The sequence below is a fragment of the Cupressus sempervirens genome, chromosome 10 (assembly GCF_028749045.1).
Source record: "Cupressus sempervirens isolate cs-2001-9-10 chromosome 10, ASM2874904v1, whole genome shotgun sequence".
NCBI lineage: Eukaryota > Viridiplantae > Streptophyta > Pinopsida > Cupressales > Cupressaceae > Cupressus > Cupressus sempervirens.
Genome location: NC_143127.1, coordinates 442,022,394 through 442,040,886, shown reverse-complemented (window position 1 = coordinate 442,040,886; position 18,493 = coordinate 442,022,394).

Below are 18,493 nucleotides of genomic sequence, written 5' to 3'. Positions count from 1 at the left end.
GAATTATATGATATTGTTAGACCTTATGGAATCAACTTTGATTTTTTGTTATCACATTGGTTTGATGCTTGTATTACTGGATTAGTTGATTGGATGCTAAGATTTGATGATTGTGAATTTTAAGATATAATATTTTGGAAAATCAAGAAATTTCATAATGCATATTACCTTAGACCCATAAAAATGTTTTTATATTTAAAGATCAATAGTTATCCATATCTTACAAAGTTTAGCACCTTTATGTTGGTTGAATTCTTTGTTGAAATTTGTGACTATGGCTACATGAATGGTTTGAACATATGATTTTATCACATGTTCTAGATTTTTTTGCATGTGAATGGTTTTATGCCACTTTAATTTAATGCCTATAAAACACTATATACAATGATGCTTCTTGTTAGCTTCAATAAGACCCTATCTTGTGCAACATGCTAAAACCTCAATAATGATGTTTTTTTTGTTCATAGTTTGAATACCCATGTTTGTAGAGTTTGATTCTATTAGTTTGATTTTATTAATAGCCCCATGATATATTTTTAAATATTCCCCATGTTTGGTTTTATATTCAATCAATCAACATATTTTCCTTTTAATTCTTCCACATTTGGCATATCCATCTAACAATGAACTTATGATACTCCCATCAAGAAGTGCATGATTGCATGGTTTCATGGTGGATGTCCCTCTCTTTTTTAAATTACAATTTATTCATCTACATGAGTAAGGGAGATCAATCCCATTTCTTTCAATTGTATTTAAAGGTCATTAAATTTTTTTCAAACAATGTGATTAAATAAATATTATTCAGCATTTACCTCTATCATCAAGGTTGATTCATTCCTCCTCTTATTTTACCAAATAATTTGGATGAATCACCCATGACTCCTTACATTTCTTGAAGAAAATTTTCAAATACTTTGCAACATGTCTTCTCTTCTTCCATATAGTTCATGTTCATTGAAGACATTTGGTCAAACAATATATATGCTTTGTATATTCTCACAACACCAATAGTCATGGTACAATGCTTACAAGATCCATAGTTGAAGAGAAGCTATGCGAAGCTTCTAGAACCATGGACCTATACTTAATTTATTATTATTGCATCCATGTTACTTATAAAAGTGGAACTTTCACATAGATAAGTAGGGAAACCAAAATTGAAAGCCAAACTTAACATAGAAAAGTAAAGCAAGCCTCAACTATATTCTCATTAAACACTGTGAATTCAAATATCTTTGACAGGGCATATCTCAAAGCTCGTGCAAGATATGGATGAGGTTCTAGTTCCTACAGGACCATGTTGCAGAGACCTACAATAACCTTGCTCACTTTTTGGAGATCGCATTTCATTTTCATTCTACAACGCCATCTCGGGTGATGCTAAAACTTGCAGTGTTGGCGAGTACAAAGTTGCCACCACCCAAATCTCTCTCATCTTTCATTGTGGGATCAAAATATCTGCTCCATTAGCTTCAGATGGCTAGGTAAACCCTATCCCTAACCTCATCTTGTCCCCTTCAGTGCTTGAACGTTCTCAAGAATGCTGAACCAGAATGTCCCTAAGAGTCACTAAATGCCATAGGACTGCAATCTTTGATGGGGCATATCTCGGAGCTCGTGCAAGATATGGATGAGATTCTAGTTCCTACAAGATCATGTTGTAGAGACCTACAATAACCTCTCTCACTTTTTGGAGATCACATTCCATTTTCATTCTACAATGCCATCTCGGGTGATGCTAAAACTTGCAGTGTTGGCAAGTACAAAGTTGCCACCTGCGAAATCTCTCTCATCTTTCGTCGTGGGATCAAACTATCTACTCCATTAGCTCTGGGTGGCCAGGTAAACCTTATCCCCAACCTCATCTTTTCCCCTTCAGTGCTCAAACATTCTCAGGCACGCTGAACCGGAATGTCCCTAAGGGTCACTAAATGCCACAAGGCTGCAATCTTTGACAAGGCATATCTCAAAGCTCGTGTGAGATATGGATGAGATTCTTGTTCCTACAGGACCATGTTGTAGAGACCTACAATAATATATCTCACTTTTTGGAGATCACATTCCATTTTCATTCTACAATGCCATCTCAGGTGATGCTAAAACTTGCAGTGTTGGCGAGTATAGAGTTGCCAATTGCCAAATCTCTCTCATCTTTCATCATGGGATCAAACTGTCTACTCCATTAGCTCTAGGTGGCTAGGTAAACCCTATCCCCAACCTTTTCTTGTCCCCTTCAGTGCTCAAACATTATCAGGCACGCTGAACCGGGATGTCCCTAAGGGTCACTAAATGCCACAGGGCTGCAATCTTTGATGGGGCATATCTCAGAGCTCGTACAAGATATGGATGAGATTCTAGTTCCTACAGGACTGTGTTGTAGAAACCTACAATAACCTCTCTCACTTTTTGGAGATCACATTCCATTTTTATTCTACAATGCCATCTCAGGTGATGCTAAAACTTGCAGTTTTGGCGAGTACAGAGTTGCCAACTGCCAAATCTCTCTCATCTTTCGTCGTGGGATCAAACTGTCTGCTCCATTAGCTCCAAGTGGTCGGGTAAACCCTATCCCCAACCTTGTCTTGTCCCCTTCAGTGCTCGAACATTCTCAGGCGCGTTGAACCAGAATGTCCCTAAGGGTCACTAAATGCCACAGGGTTGCAATATTTGACGGGGCATATCTCGAAGCTTGTGCAAGATATCGATGACATTCTAGTTCCTACAGGACCATGTTGCAGAGACCTACAATAATCTCTCTCTCTTTTTGGAGATCACATTTCATTTTCATTCTACAACGCCATCTCGAGTGATGTTGAAACTTGCAGTGTTGGCGAGTACAAAGTTGCCAACTGCCAAATCTCTCTCATCTTTCATCGTGAGATCAAACTATCTGCTCCATTAGCTCTAGGTGGCTGGATAAACTCTATCCCCAACCTTTTCTTGTCCCCTTCAGTGCTCAAACATTCTCAGGCACGCTGAACCGGAATGTCCCTAAGGGTCACTAAATGCCACAGGGCTACAATCTTTGACAAGGCATATCTCGAAGCTCGTGCAAGATATGGATGACATTCTAGTTCCTACAAGACCATGTTGTAGAGACCTACAATAACCTCTCTCACTTTTTGGAGATCATGTTCCGTTTTCATTCTACAACACCATCTTGGGTGATGCTAAAACTTGCAGTGTTGGCAAGTACAGAGTTGCCAACTGCCAAATCTCTCTAATATTTCATTGTGGGATCAAACTGTCTACTCCATTAGCTCTGGGTGGCTGGGTAAACCCTATCCCCAACCTTGTCTTGTCCCCTTCAGTGCTTGAACGTTCTCAAGCGCACTAAACCAAAATGTTCCTAAGGGTCACTAAATGCCATAGGGCTACAATATCTGACGGGGCATATCTCGGAGCTCGTGCAAGATATGGATGAGATTCTAGTTCCTACAGGACTATGTTGCAGAGACCTATAATAACCTCTCTCTCTTTTTGGAGATCACATTCTATTTTCATTCTACAATGCCATCTCGGGTGATGCTGAAACTTGCAGTGTTGGCTAGTACAAAGTTGCCACCTACCAAATCTCTCTCATCTTTTGTTGTGGGATCAAACTATCTGCTCCATTAGCTCTGAGTGGCTCGGTAAACCCTATCCCCAACCTTGTCTTATCCCCTTCAGTGCTCAAACGTTCTCAGGCACGCTGAACCGGAATGTCCCTAAGGGTCACTAAATGCCACAAGGCTGCAATCTTTGACAGGGTATATCTCAGAGCTTGTGCAAGATATGGATGACATTCTAGTTCCTACAGGACCATGTTGTAGAGACCTACAATAACCTCTCTCACTTTTTGGAGATCACATTCCATTTTCATTCTACAATGCCATCTCGGGTGATGCTGAAACTTGCAGTGTTGGCCAGTACAAAGTTGCCACCTGCCAAATCTCTCTCATCTTTCATCGTGGGATCAAACTGTCTACTCCATTAGCTCCGGGTGGCTAGGTAAACACTATCCCCAACCTCATCTTGTCCCCTTCAGTGCTTGAACATTCTCAGGCATGCTGAACCGGAATGTCCCTAAGGGTCACTAAATGCCACAGGGCTGCAATCTTTGATGGGGCATATCTCGGAGCTCATGCAAGATATGGATGAGATTCCAATTCCAATAGGACTGTGTTGTAGAGACCTACAATAACCTCTCTCTCTTTTTGGAGATCACATTGTGTTGCATAAAAATGTAACTAAGGAAATAACGCTAAACAACTAATGCACATTCCTACATTATCATGCAAAATCTTAAAATATGAAAGAAGACATGTAAATGAACAACAAAATAGCACTATGCAAACCTCAAGAAACCATCAAGTGATTGATGATTTCACATTTTTGTGGTATGTGGTTGCTCATAAGTCCAACAGCATAACAATAAGGTAGATAGTGCTTCCTGAGAATGAGGAGAGGGCTCTCCTTTTATAGGAAAATGGATGGCTAAGATTGAATGCAAGATGAAGGGCTAAGATCCCTTAGGATTAATGAGGTGTCAATGAGGTGGAAGACAAGTAGACTCCATGTGGATTAGGGTTTTGACCATCCAAAGGGGGCAATATGCTCACACATGTGTGAGCAACCTTTGATGGTGACATGTTAATGACAGGTGTAAGAGGTGTGCAAGATCATGTTTCCTCACACATGTGTGAGACACCCTTGAAAGTGACATGATCAATGAGGTGTGAGAAGCATGGCTTCGCACACATGTGAGATAACTTGATTCATATGTGAAGGGGGACAAGGTTGTAAGAGGCATGCAAGATATGAGGGGTGAGGAAAGTGTGAACATCTCTCACACATGTGTGAGGATTCTTCACACATGTGTGAGAACACACTTAGGATTAAGAGGTGATTAGCTAGGATGATTAGGAAAAGAAAGCATGAGTAGGAAGTGGGTAGGTTTAGCAAGATGGGTTAGGTAGGCTAGTGAGGTTAGGTGGGCTAGTGAGGTTAGGTGAGGGTTAAATGTAGGAGCCATGTGCTCAAATAGGATTAAATGCAATATTTAATTTCTAGTGGGATTAGGAGGGAATTTATTAAGTAAATGACATACTTAATTAAAGTGAAAGGGGTTAGATGCAAGTGGGAATTGGTTAGGATTTAAATAAACCTTAGTTTATTTAAATCAAGGAAAGGAGAATATAATTAAATAAATGTAAATTTATTTAATTAAATGAAAAGGTAATTAAATAAATAATAAATATTTATCTAATTGGTCAAAAAATGGGTTTTGGACAAATTTAGGTGTCTACACACATTCAGTTTTCATTCTACAATGCCATCTCGGGTAATGCTAAAACTTGCAGTGTTGGCAAGTACAAAGTTACCACCTACCATATCTCCCTCATCTTTCATCGTGGGATCAAAATATCTACTCCATTAGCTCCGGGTGGCCGGGTGAACCCTATTCCCAACCTCATCTTGTCCCCTTCAGTGCTCGAACATTCTCAGGCACACTGAACCAAAATGTCCCTAAGGGTCGCTAAATGCCACAGGGTTGCAATATTTGACGGGGCATATCTCTGAGCTCGTGCAAAATATGGATGACATTCTAGTTCCTACAGGACCATGTTGTAGAGACCTACAATAACCTCTCTCACTTTTTGGAGATCACATTCCGTTTTCATTCTACAACGCCATCTCGGGTGATGCTGAAACTTGCAGTGTGTGATGGAAGGATCTTAATTATATTGTTGGAAAGCATATCTAGAATGTCATTTTTAGAAAGACAAATCATGGAACTTGGTAAATGTTTCATAAGTTAATGAAATGTGTTACTACCAAATTATGTAAACTTAGGATTATATGATCTCCAAAAGTTTGGTTATGTTCTTTAGCGCACCTTGGACGCAAGGTAGTGTGTAGCTTCTACTCCCTCTTTGTGAGTAATGTTAGTCACTTTGTATATGTAAATTGGTTTTCAATTGGGTATGTTATTTTCAACCTTAATGGTGATGAAGGATTAGCTTGAATCAACTTGTAACTATCTAGCCACCAGATTTTCTGTGATTCCATCAAATATGGGTTTTGTTCGTATTTATTTATTTATTTTTATTTGTTGTGCTCTTGACCTTTGAGGCTTTGAATTTAAACTTGTGCACTTTTGTTTTTGAAATTTTATGTTCTTGAGGTGGCTAGGAGGTATGTTCTATGTTTCTAGTTATGTGTTGTGATGTTCTCTATCAGGTTCAATGTGGAACATTGATAGAATGTATAAGGGAGTAGATTGCGAAGAACATACCATTCTCCTTTTTGTAATACACTATTTATTATGTTTTAATTAAACTCACTTCTAAATCCTATCTTCCACTTGGACCCATTCCTCTTTTGGCAATCCCTGAGATTGCCAATTCTTATTAATTCGAGTAGAGACAAGATGAACCAGACTAATATAGTGACCTATAGATCGAAGGAGGATGGTTAAGAAATGGTCTACCAGAGATCAGCCAAGGATAAGGATAGCATAGTAAGAAAATGATTATTTATTTGGTGGATATAAGTCTTTTATATAACAAACCATTTATATGCATAGTAAAAGAACTGAATATAGATTTGAGACATATTGATCACCTGCAGTCTGATCATCTTCACAAGTATGCAACTTTTGTTTCACTGTTTCATGCGAGTTTATTAACTTTCTTAATGAGGTCATTTATAGATGGGATGTTCAAAGGTTGAGTTCCTATGGGCTATCAATACTTTGACTATACTTTAAGTCAACGATTATCAATATGGGAAAAAATGGAACTCGTTGTATTTTAAAGTACTGAGAAGATGGCCTTGCCCTTCCCCAGGAGTTTTAGAAATGGGAGACATTAGGTAAGAGAGTGAAAATGTTACTATCGCTTCAACGCACATGACACAATTGGAAATGCAAATTTTGATGGTAATCATTTTGTGATAAGGGAGAGACTAGGGATGATCATTGTTGCTATCTCTTTAGTAGTGGATTTTTGTTTTCTCTTGAATTTGGTGGTGGGGGATCAGTGGTAAGTCTCCTTGGATATTCCTTCTTATGATGTTAGTGACAAGTGTTGCTCTTTGAAAACACTTGTACAATCTTTTTTAAATTATTAGATAAAAACAAAGAATTGTAAGTATTAAACATGATTAGCATTTAGTTCTTAGAAGATCTTTATTTCCCCATCAATGCATTTAGAAAGTTAAGTTTTAAGAAGATAATAAATAGAAAAAAATAGAGAAGCAATTTAAACATTTATATTGATTGGAAACATGTGAGTCTTGAGTTTCCTCTACCTTTTAAAGAATGTTCCTTAGCTAGCATACCTAATTCTACATTCCATAAGAGTGTCATTGCACTAAAGATTTAGGAAACCAACTGCTCTAAGATAAAGCTTCCCGGTCAATAATAATCTAGCCTATTGAGGTACATAATACTTCTCAATTAAACTTGTGTTAATTCAGTATTAATTTTGTAATTAACTACAATTTCAGTATCTGTGTACAGGGGGCGACTGAGAAAACTATTTGAGGTCCAATTTGAAAATATATTTGTAAGGATCTCAACCAAGGTTCACAACTTCGATGATTAATACATTCATTCAGGCTAGAACCTCACTACAAAAAATAATATATAAAAAAGGTAGTGAATAACGTCATGTCTAGACCCAAATCAACAAATGAAAGTCAAATCAGCATAATGTGGAACAACAATATATGCATTGAGTGGGTTGTCATAAAAGAGCTTTAGAATAAAATTCATGTCTAGAATTAAAAGACCTTAAAGAACATTTATGCTTGTAACACAAATGGCCATTCAAAACTAAATATGATTACAATATGTGAAATAGCATTACAAGAACTTGTAATGCTCTTGTGAACATCATGTTAATTCTTGTAAGAATCCCTAAGATGCTTGTTATACTCAAAATTTTGTTGAAATTGAATTAATTTTTATCCTGTCAGTTAATTGGCTTAGGGTGATATATGCTTCTTGGATGGAATAATGAGTTCGTGATTAACTCTGTACTAAGATTCATAGCATCTTCTAGTTATTTGCAAAGGAAATTTATAAATTAAGCTAATGTCATATGGCTTGCTTGAGAAAGATGTCTGTGTTCTTATTGATGGGTATTAATGACTGTCCACATTGAGTTCTTCAATATCCTATTTGAGAAGCTTTCCATAGACATTTTTTTTCCATACTATGTATTTTTGAAAACATATTTGAGTAGAAGCACTACAGTAGATACTACATCATGTTTTAACAAATAAAGTAATGGGTTAAAGACTATTATTTCCAAGGTATTATGTCATAGTATTTTAATTGTAATGATCTTAGACTAATGATATTCTTGAAGGTAACTTTGACATGCAGCAAGAAAGACAACCTACAGCCAAGGCTATATTGTGCCTACAACCAAAGCCATAAATGCTCACAGCCAAACCCACTAGTGCACATAGCCAAAGCCATGGATGCTTATAGAAAAAGTTACGAGTGTTCACAGCCAAAGCCATGAGTACATGAAGTCAATGATCACAATTTTTTACAACTATTCACCAGAAACAGCTTCTTTGCAGTTTTTGAGAAATACTAATAAAGCAAAAAAGAACATCTACTAGTTGGTAGACATAATGGAAACTCTCTAGAAATTGAATTTAATTTCATACATGCACATATCTAATTTAATGTCATATACGAACATATCTAATTTAACATCATACATGAACAAACATATAATATAAAATGATAAGCAATAATGTCATATACATTAACAAACACATAATATATTATGATAACCAATAATGTCGTATATGAACAAACATATCATATATTAACCAATAATGTCATACATCAAATATAGAATGTCATATGTACATCGAATGTATGTCGAATATGTCTCTCTGATGCCTATATATATATATATATATATATATATATATATATATATATATATATATGTATGTATGTATGTATGTATGTATGTATGTATGTATGTATGTATGTATGTATGTATGTATGTATGTATGTATGTATGTATGTATGTATGTATGTATGTATGTATCGAATATCTCAAGTACATCTTTTCCTTCCCACGAGGGGTAGGAAACAAGTCTCTTGACGTCCTCTACCGTCGTGTGGAGGGAGACAGTGGAGATGACGGGGCCCTCCTGACATGCTCACTTAACCTCTTGTTGAGGCTCTTCTCCAGGTCCAACTGATACAAAGAAAGTAGATATGAATCAATATTTATTATACATTGAAATCAAATATATATATACACAAAATTATTTATTTTCTTACCGCCAACAAATAGTCACTCTGTAAGTCCACCTCAAATGTTCGTGGATGATCAGGCATGACAAGACCCTACAACAATTCAATAAATATAATCACTTACAAATAACATTAGAAATTTTGAGATTAACTATTATAAACAACAACTAAAACAAAAAAAATTCTTTCATACCTCCGTTAGTGGCTGTAAGCTAGCCACAGCTGCAGCCACTCCACTATCAATAGACTGTCACAGATGAGGAGGTGTGTCCAACATCATGAGCTGCATGTCATACAATATACATTATATCGAACATGAAACATGGAATAAATATAATCAAATGAATTAAATTAACATGAAACAACTGTACCTGTGTGAAGCGCGTATGATGTCTCTGCTCTGTGTCTGTGGTAAATGTTGAGGGTCTTGTGGAGAACTGATGCACATGCATAATTTTTTTTGTCAATCCTTAATATGATTACGTAATAAATATATGTATTAATTAGAATGATTAAATTGATACATACCTCAAGACTCGTCAAAGGGACAAAAAAGGGCCTGGAGGATCGCTACTAGGCCCAACAACACTTTGACCCTAAATTTTGAACAATGTCAATAAATGCTAATTAATTAATCATTCACTATACATATGACATGTGATCAAATTAGTAATTTACTTGTGTGTCAATGCCAAATGTCTCGTTCAAGAATTGATCGATGACAAGCCCATCATCCGCACCATCTCTGGCATGAGTGCCAAATGTGCATAGGGATCTACATGAAGTGCACATGTGACCACGATGCATAGAAGGCTCCCCCTCAACTAATGGGCTTGTGGAATGGATGAGGGTCTGTGTCAAAGCATTAATGGTCCCTAGAGTGCTAGCCTCTACATGTTCCTTCACAACTGAAGGAATAATCACATGCTCCTGTTGTGGATGGACCATAGGTGCCCTAACTACATTAGGGTCATGACGTGCTCCTAGCCTCTCAAATGATGACCCCGCACCTCTACCATGGGAGTCTAACATATCAAAATAATTGGGGATCTCCCCAAGGACAAACTCACAATATAATTTCTTCAAAAAATACATGGGGACCTCGTGATTGTTGCAAGGAGGGGCATCAAAAACCATCCACCATCTATCCCAAAAATTATTTCTAATAACATCATGTATGCACCAATGGATGGGGAATCGTTTAGTACCCTCTCTAACAATATTTTGCTCACCTAGTTTTCTAAATAATGCACATATACTACCTTTTGGTATTTTTTTTTTCTTAACATCTTCATATGACAATTTATTTGCATAAAATCTTTTTTGTTCATCCCTCTTAGCCTACCAAATATCTAACTGACCACTAACTGAGGCTATCTAAGTGTTAATGGATTTGAGCAATGATGCCAATTGAGCCCTCATTAGATTGGTTTGTCTGAATTCTTTCAACCGAGCAATGAGTCTTTCTAATTCAGTTTTGCCTCTCTCTATTTCATTTATTATATTTTCTCGTGTGCCTAGTGGAGGTCTTGCAATTGGTTCGAGTTGTGGAATTTGTTGTTCTTCTTGAGGAGGGTTTTGATTTTGAGGTTCTTGAGGGTTTTGTGGATTTTTCGGTTGATTATGGACATTTCTTGATAAAAAATCAATTGAAATTCAACTAAATAAACAAATCTAAATGAAATTTGTAAAAACCCTACAAAAGAATATCAAAAACCAATAACACAATATGGAAAACATATTAAACAATGAAAAGTTAAGTTTATATCACTTACCTCGTCGTCGTGGGTGTGCTCGTTGTCTTGGATTTCGTTGGTGAGGAGGCATTTTGGCAAATGGTGGGGAAATTTCGCTATCAAACTCACGTAAATATTGTTGGAGAGCCAAAAAAACAAAATGAAAATGATGGGCCGCGGGTCTGTAGCCCATCATATAAATTTTTGGTCATCAGAATAGCGCGTATGCACTGTAGTGCGTATGCGCTATAGTGCGTACGTGCTATAGTGCATACGCGCTATTGAAAATTAGAAAAAAAAAAAAAAAAAAAAAAAATTTCATCTTTTTGGCACCACAACTCGGTGCATATGCCCTACCCCAAATGTCAAATTGATGTATAGGTCAAGTTAGATGGAATCAACTGAGCTATATAATGGAGACCGAGTTCAAAATTTAAGTAACAATCAAGACAACTATATTCAACTTAACAGAGAATACAACATTAATGTAGACAATAACTTGAATGAATGTATATATCAATAATTTTAAGGTATTTTATGCACCTTGCATTCAGGTTTCAAGAGCATAGAGTGATTTGAGCAATTAGTTAAGCAATTTCAAAGGCGATTGGTAGCAAATTTACAGTGGAAGAGTAATCAAGTATTGATTTTTAGTTGTGTTGAGTTATTTAGAAAGAAAAGTTCCAAAACCCTAACATGAGAAAATGGAATCCTTGTCATCTACAACAAAGAATCAAGGAGAAGAGATTAGAAATATTCAATTGGTGAAGAGTGACACTTGTCCTCCACCTAAGTTTCATGTTATTCTTGAAGTTGTCATAAAAGGTAATTCAATAGGTGTGTTATCATCGATACCACCCAAAGTCATTTCATGATGTGAGAAGTTGTTACATGTGTAAAATTGGTGAAGTTAAAGACTATGAGATTTGTGTGGCATATGAAAAATGTGTGATGAAGGAATATTGAAGGATGAGTTTAAAATTGTTGAGACGAAAGGGTTAACTCATGCCCTAGATTTTCTAAGGAATTTCAAGATTGAATGGATTAAGGAAATTTTGAGCAAAATTCATGACATGGAATTGTGGCTAGAAAATGGACTAGTTAATATTACAAAGAAAATTATTCAAGTTGTTACTGGTTACCCTACATTCAACAAGAGGAAGACAATTTGATGCCAAAGCAAAGAAGTTGTTGAGGCGAATATCAAAGCCGAATGGAATGGATGTAGCATGCCTAATTGTAACATAATTTATCCATTGATCAAATTTGTTGTGAGAGTGAGCTCACATAAGTTTTATCAATAAATCTGACTGAATAGTGTGTCATGTATGTCAATTGATTAGGCATAGAAGATTGTGATGAAGGATCATGAATATGATCTTTTTAAGTTGTAACAGTTGCAACTAGTAGAGAACCTAACATCAATTAGGAAAGTGAAGAATTTAATGTGTAAGTTTGGATCATTGATTATGTGTATTTTCCTTTTACACTTAGAATTATTTTCTAGCTATGGGAATGTGACAAACATACTATAAGGAAGATTAATAAGTATATAACATAGCTGGGAGAAATTTTTGAAGATATTCTAGATGGATATTTTGAAGAAATCAAATAGGAGATGAGAAAGAGATTAAGGATTGCTGCATCCTTAGTTAATAAACATTATAATGATGTGTGTTTCTTAGTTGATACTAATAACACATTTGTACAAGCAGTTAAGACAAGGATAGCCTAGCTTAAACCTTTTAGCTATGAAATTGATATCAACGATGTGAGTGTAGCCATCACTGCACTTCTAAATGAAGAAAATGATACAAAGGTTGAGCCCTTTGGAAATTTTGAAGAAGAAAAAGCTATAATAATTGTTGATATCAAGGCTATTTCTATTGATAAGAAGAGAAAGAAGATGATTAAAGACCTAGAAGCTAAACTTGGCACATAGGAAAAAGGAAAAGAACCTTTGATGTTTAGTCAAGATCTTGGACAAGATGAAGAATATTTCAATGAGGAAGAGGAAGAGAGTGCAAAGAAACAGGATAAATCCCTAGAACTTATCACCCCACCAGTAAAGAAGGCTAAAATAGTGAAAACAACTAATCCCAAGGTGAGGAAGGTTGAGAATAATATGACATCCAAGCCCCTCTCTCCTCCTGCACCATAAAGATGAAGGATCAGGGTAGCATCAGCAAGAAGTGCCAAGCCACCATTCAAGAAAGGAGTGGTAAAGATCACAAAACCCAATGGAACAAGTGCAAAGAAGAGGAAAGTGCTAGCCACTGGCTAGACAAAGAGAAGAAGGTTAGTGAAGAAGAAAGATATTCAAGAGAAAGATGTAGAGAGGACCAAGTTTGATGAACCTAGTCATCACCAAGTCATTGTGCTTACCAAGGCTAGAACTATTGATGAGGTATTTGCCAACATTAGAAAATCTAGAGGCCTGTTAGGATTTAGATATGTAAAGTATGATACATTGAGCAATGTTGATAAATCCAAGGTAGAGGAAGTCATGATAGAAGTTATGGCTAACATTAAGCTTTCACCTATAGAATTGGAAAACAAGACTCCAAATAATTTGTATAGTAGACTTGAAGAAAATAAAAACATGCAACAAAAGTTGAGAAGGAAATTAGAGAAGGTGCATTAGCCAATATTATGCCTAAATTGACAAATAAAAAAAATGAAACATTTTTGGAGAAGTATAGGAACCAAATTGTTCCTAAATTTATAATATTCATGATTTTACAAAATAAAATTGAGGCTTTTGTACAACAGAATAAATTGTTATGAAAGAGTATTTTTGGATTAACCACAAGAGGAGTTGAATAGGAGAAATAAGTGGACATAGTAACCATTGAGGGAGATCAAAGTGATGAAGAATGTTTAGGTATGCTGATCCCACAAGGAAATGTATCACCTAGTCATGAAATTACATCTAACACTCCTGTATTGTAACAAATATGGAACTATCGCAAGGAAGGAGAAGTACAAGTCCAAATTGTTTATTTCAATGAATAAATAAAGCATATTGAGAAACAACTACAATAGGCTTCTCAAACCAAAACTCTAGTAATAGAAGTTGAGGAAATAGAAAGGGAGAAGCAAGATCAAAAGAAATTAGATAAGGAAACAAGTGTAGAGCTATCTAATATAGGTCATAATGACCGTATGTCTTCGCACCTTGAGATGAGGGAGATAACAAGACTAGACATAAAGAAGAAAAAATAGAAAAAGAGAATGTAGTGTCGAGTGTTACCATTGCTACTCTAAGCATCAAAGTACAAGAAAGACTGAGTGGTGACACCCCATCACCTTCTCTTACTCTAGAAATACCGAGAAATAATACTCTAAAGAAAAGAAAAGGAAAGAAGAGAAAGGACAGTTCTCTAGGTAATATTGTTACTTTGGAGGAAGTAATTGAAAATAGGATCTAAACAATCTCACTTTTGAATAAATTGTCATCTTGCAAGACATTTTAGCAAGAAAGAAAAGAAAATAAGAGATGAGGCATGAGAAACAATAGTAATATGGGGTTGCATGATATTAAGGACATATTTGTTGATGCTTTTGATATTCAAACCATTGATGAACAACACCCCTCCCCCCCCCCCCCCCCCCCCATTATCTCTTAGTTGGTGCAAATTGTTGAAAAAGTCAACACTAAAGATATTGGGGCAAATGAAAAATTTATGGCCAAGTCTAAAAAGAAATTTGAAAAGATAGTAAAAGAGAAAGTTTCTACTATCATTACAGTCAGAAAAGTAGAGTTGTAGGCACTAGTATATAATTAAGAAGAACTTGTAAAGAAACTAAAAGATCTATACAATATACTTTGTGATGTGTCAAGGTTTACAAATGAATTTCATGAAAACATACAGAGGGTTCAAGATTATGTAAAGCAATCGAGTAGTTCTATCTCTCAATCAAATGAATCAAGCTCAATGCATTTTAATAGATTGTTGTTTGCACAACAGAGGTTGTCTGAACTCCAAACAACAGATAGGAGAATGAGGGCCAATCTTATCTCTATTTAATTGATGTTGATACCTCATTTGGATGTTATGCAAGGAGAGCTAACTTCAAAAAAGGATCTATTTCAAAGAGATCATAATCTTTCAATTATTGATAGCTTAATTGACTTGGAAACCAATCTGGAGTTAAAGATTCATATTTTGGAATTAGCAAGAACATCATGGGATCATGATCTTGCCATGATCAATCAAACACATAAACCATTCATTGAAAAATGTGGTTTGATTCCACCTAATCAAACCCAACAGTAGACATAAATATAAAAAATGAGGGGGATAGGTGATTGATATGGAATGATGAGTTACAAGGGGGATATTCAAATGATGAGTTATAAGGGAAATATATAAAGAGAAGGGACATGAAGGAGATTGTTGGTATCTATAAGTTTTGTTGTCTATTAGTGTGAAACACTTAGTAATATATAAGGAAGAGTCATTTGGTCATCACTACGACCAAGTTACTCTATATAGGCCAAGTCATGTAAAGACTTCCAAATAATCATGTATATGTTGAGCTTTATAGGAGCTAAGAAAGTCTTTGATCACCAAGTACTTTCAGTATAAGTCGAGTATAGTGAATGTTGAGCAGACAAAGCACATACATGTCGAGTTATACAAAAGGAGCTAAATAAGTTAAGGCTAAGCAATAAAACAAAGTATAGTTATGACCAAGCATCAAAGATAGTGAGAGTCGAGTAACATAGAGAGAATTAAAAAGTCTGGAATGATACAAACTTTGAGGTAAATCATTACAAGATGGCATGAGCATGACATTTAATGATCGTAGAGTTTGTTATAAAGGTTGTTACATGTTCTAAGGTGGATCATTGATCCCTATGAGGATTGAAAAACCAATAAGGTGGAGAGGCAAAAAGAGAAGTGTCTAGAAGACTCTACAGATGTCTTTAAATAGGAAGATTCAAACCCTATTTTAATATATACGAAGGGAAATATCATAGAAAAGAATGTGAAGTGTGTGAATGAAGAAAAGTATTATGCAAAGGAGTTAAGTTTTGGATGTTGCAAGGGAAAGTTGTTAAGAGAACAGAGTTAGAGACCTTACAAAGTAGTGAAGGACATAGTCAAGATATATCAGATTGGAGATTAGATTAAAGATTGGAAGGATGAGATCTCTAATAACCAATTGTAAGTGCAAACTGAAGGATCAGGTACTGAATCAGTTTCAACAAATTGAATTAGGGAAAAGCACTTAATAGAGTGGTTTTAACATACCTTTGTAAATCTCCTAATAAAGTCCTTACTTCATTATAAGTGTAAAATTCTTTAATCAAGGTAAGATCTGATAGTCTTAAAGATTTTAACAAAGCAAAACCCTCACACGGTAGATCATCGGAAGTGATCAAAATTGTAGTCTTAATAGGATAAAAAATTTATTGCAGTAATGAAGATTTGTGGGTGTCATTCTACCCCAGTTTTACCTTCACCTTGAAGTGTTTCTAGGTTACCAAAATCTTTTGTGTTATGTGTTTACATTTAATGAATATGATGAATGCTTAGTTTTATTTCAAAATTTGATTTTTCAAGTTATGTTATGCACAAATTAGATATGAGATGGTTAATATGATGAATGCAGTAAATTTTTTTGGAAGGACAAATTTTTTATAGATCTTGATTCACCCCCCACCCGCCTCCTCTCAGTATCTTAGTTTCCTAATTAAATTTCCAACACTTACAGCTTTGGAGGGTGCAAGGGTTACACTGACGATGATATATTTATTTATTATTCCTATGTTTTTGTTTTGATTGTTTATGATTTATTTTGCATTTTACCATACTTCTCAAAGGTAAAAATTAGTTAATTACAAAGATTATTTAGAGACTTAACTCTTGAAATAGTTGTAAAGGTCATCCCCTATCTCTCTATTTTACTAATGTCAATTGTTGCTTCTTGCAATGTTGGCCTAATGCCCAGGACAATCATGTCTAGGCCTCTGCATTTTTGCTATAATTTTATATTGACTTTCCAACCTAAAAGTAAAAATTAAATTTTAATTTATGTATTATATCAAATTAAGTGAAATTAAAATTTAAACATATTACATTAAATTAAAAATATTCAAGTTTTCAAATAATAATTTCAAATATATCAATTTATTATAGTTCAAATATATTATAGTAATATAAAAGCATAATATAACAAATCAAATAAAAGTATTAAACTCAACAAATTTATCAAATTTCCTTCAATGGTGCATTAAGATTGCCCAAAGTGGTTCATATTCTTGTTAGACATCTAATGGTTGCATGCCCTTCAAATTCTTTAGAATGAATCATCACCTTAAATGTTTAGCAATTGTTACTACAATAATTTGTCTCCAATAGTGAACACCATATTAGAATCACAATCAAGCTCCATTTTAATATATTTTTAATTTTCTTTGGTTATGCTTGTCAATAAGAAACCAATTCATGGCTTCCTAAAATCTACTTTCTTGCTAAGGCTTTTAAATGCAAAGGTGCAATCATTTGATTGGTCAATATCATAGGTGGTGTTCATGCCAAAAGGAAAGAAAGCAATGCCAGACTAATAAATGACACATTTCAAATAAATGAAACTATGTTTGATTTTCCATTAGAACTAGATGAATTACTTGTTACAATAGTTTACAAATGAAAGCCAAATTGGTGGTGCTACAAATGAAATATGTTTAATACTATTTCACAAAACTACTTACAATAATTTATTTTCCAATCTTCATACCCAAAAAGTACCCTTTTTCTTTCTAACGATAGATTGCATCAAATTTGTTTAGTGCAACTTACAACAATATATTTCCCCCTCTTTAAAAAGTACATTTATTCTTATTTCTCGTAATTGACATTTGAATGCAAATTGAAACTTTGTACTTCTTCCATAAACATTTAATTTATTTTGAATCTTCTTTGGGTCGAACAACTACTATATTCAATCCGAGTGTCATCCAACTACGAAGTGCCAAAAAAAAAAATTCAACTGTGAATTTCTTGGCATTGTTAGTGGAGATTACTTTTTGTCTAGGTCAATCCACGTGGTGAGTTGAAGCACTTCCGGCCCCAGGCTTTTTATATTAATAGTATTGCAATGCGTTTAATCCAAAATTTCTTTCCCATTCAAGCATGCCTACGGCATTGACGAGACCGTCTATTTGGGACAACATGATCAATGTCCTCAAATATATTTAGGAAAGGATTATGTAGAGTAGTGTTACATATCCCCCATAATCTTTACGGGGTAGTTTTGAATTCCAACTCATGTGATCTCTCCTCCCATGTGGAAGGTGCTTCCAATCTTGGTGCCTTTCACCATAATAAATCCCCTCGTAGCAAACGTCTCCCCTCTTGATTAATAAAGACCAAGTTAGCGCAACTTTTCTTGTCCCATCTATTGTCTAGTTCCCTGCAAACTGTCCAAATATCCACTATAAAATACAATAACTAATTATAAACTAATT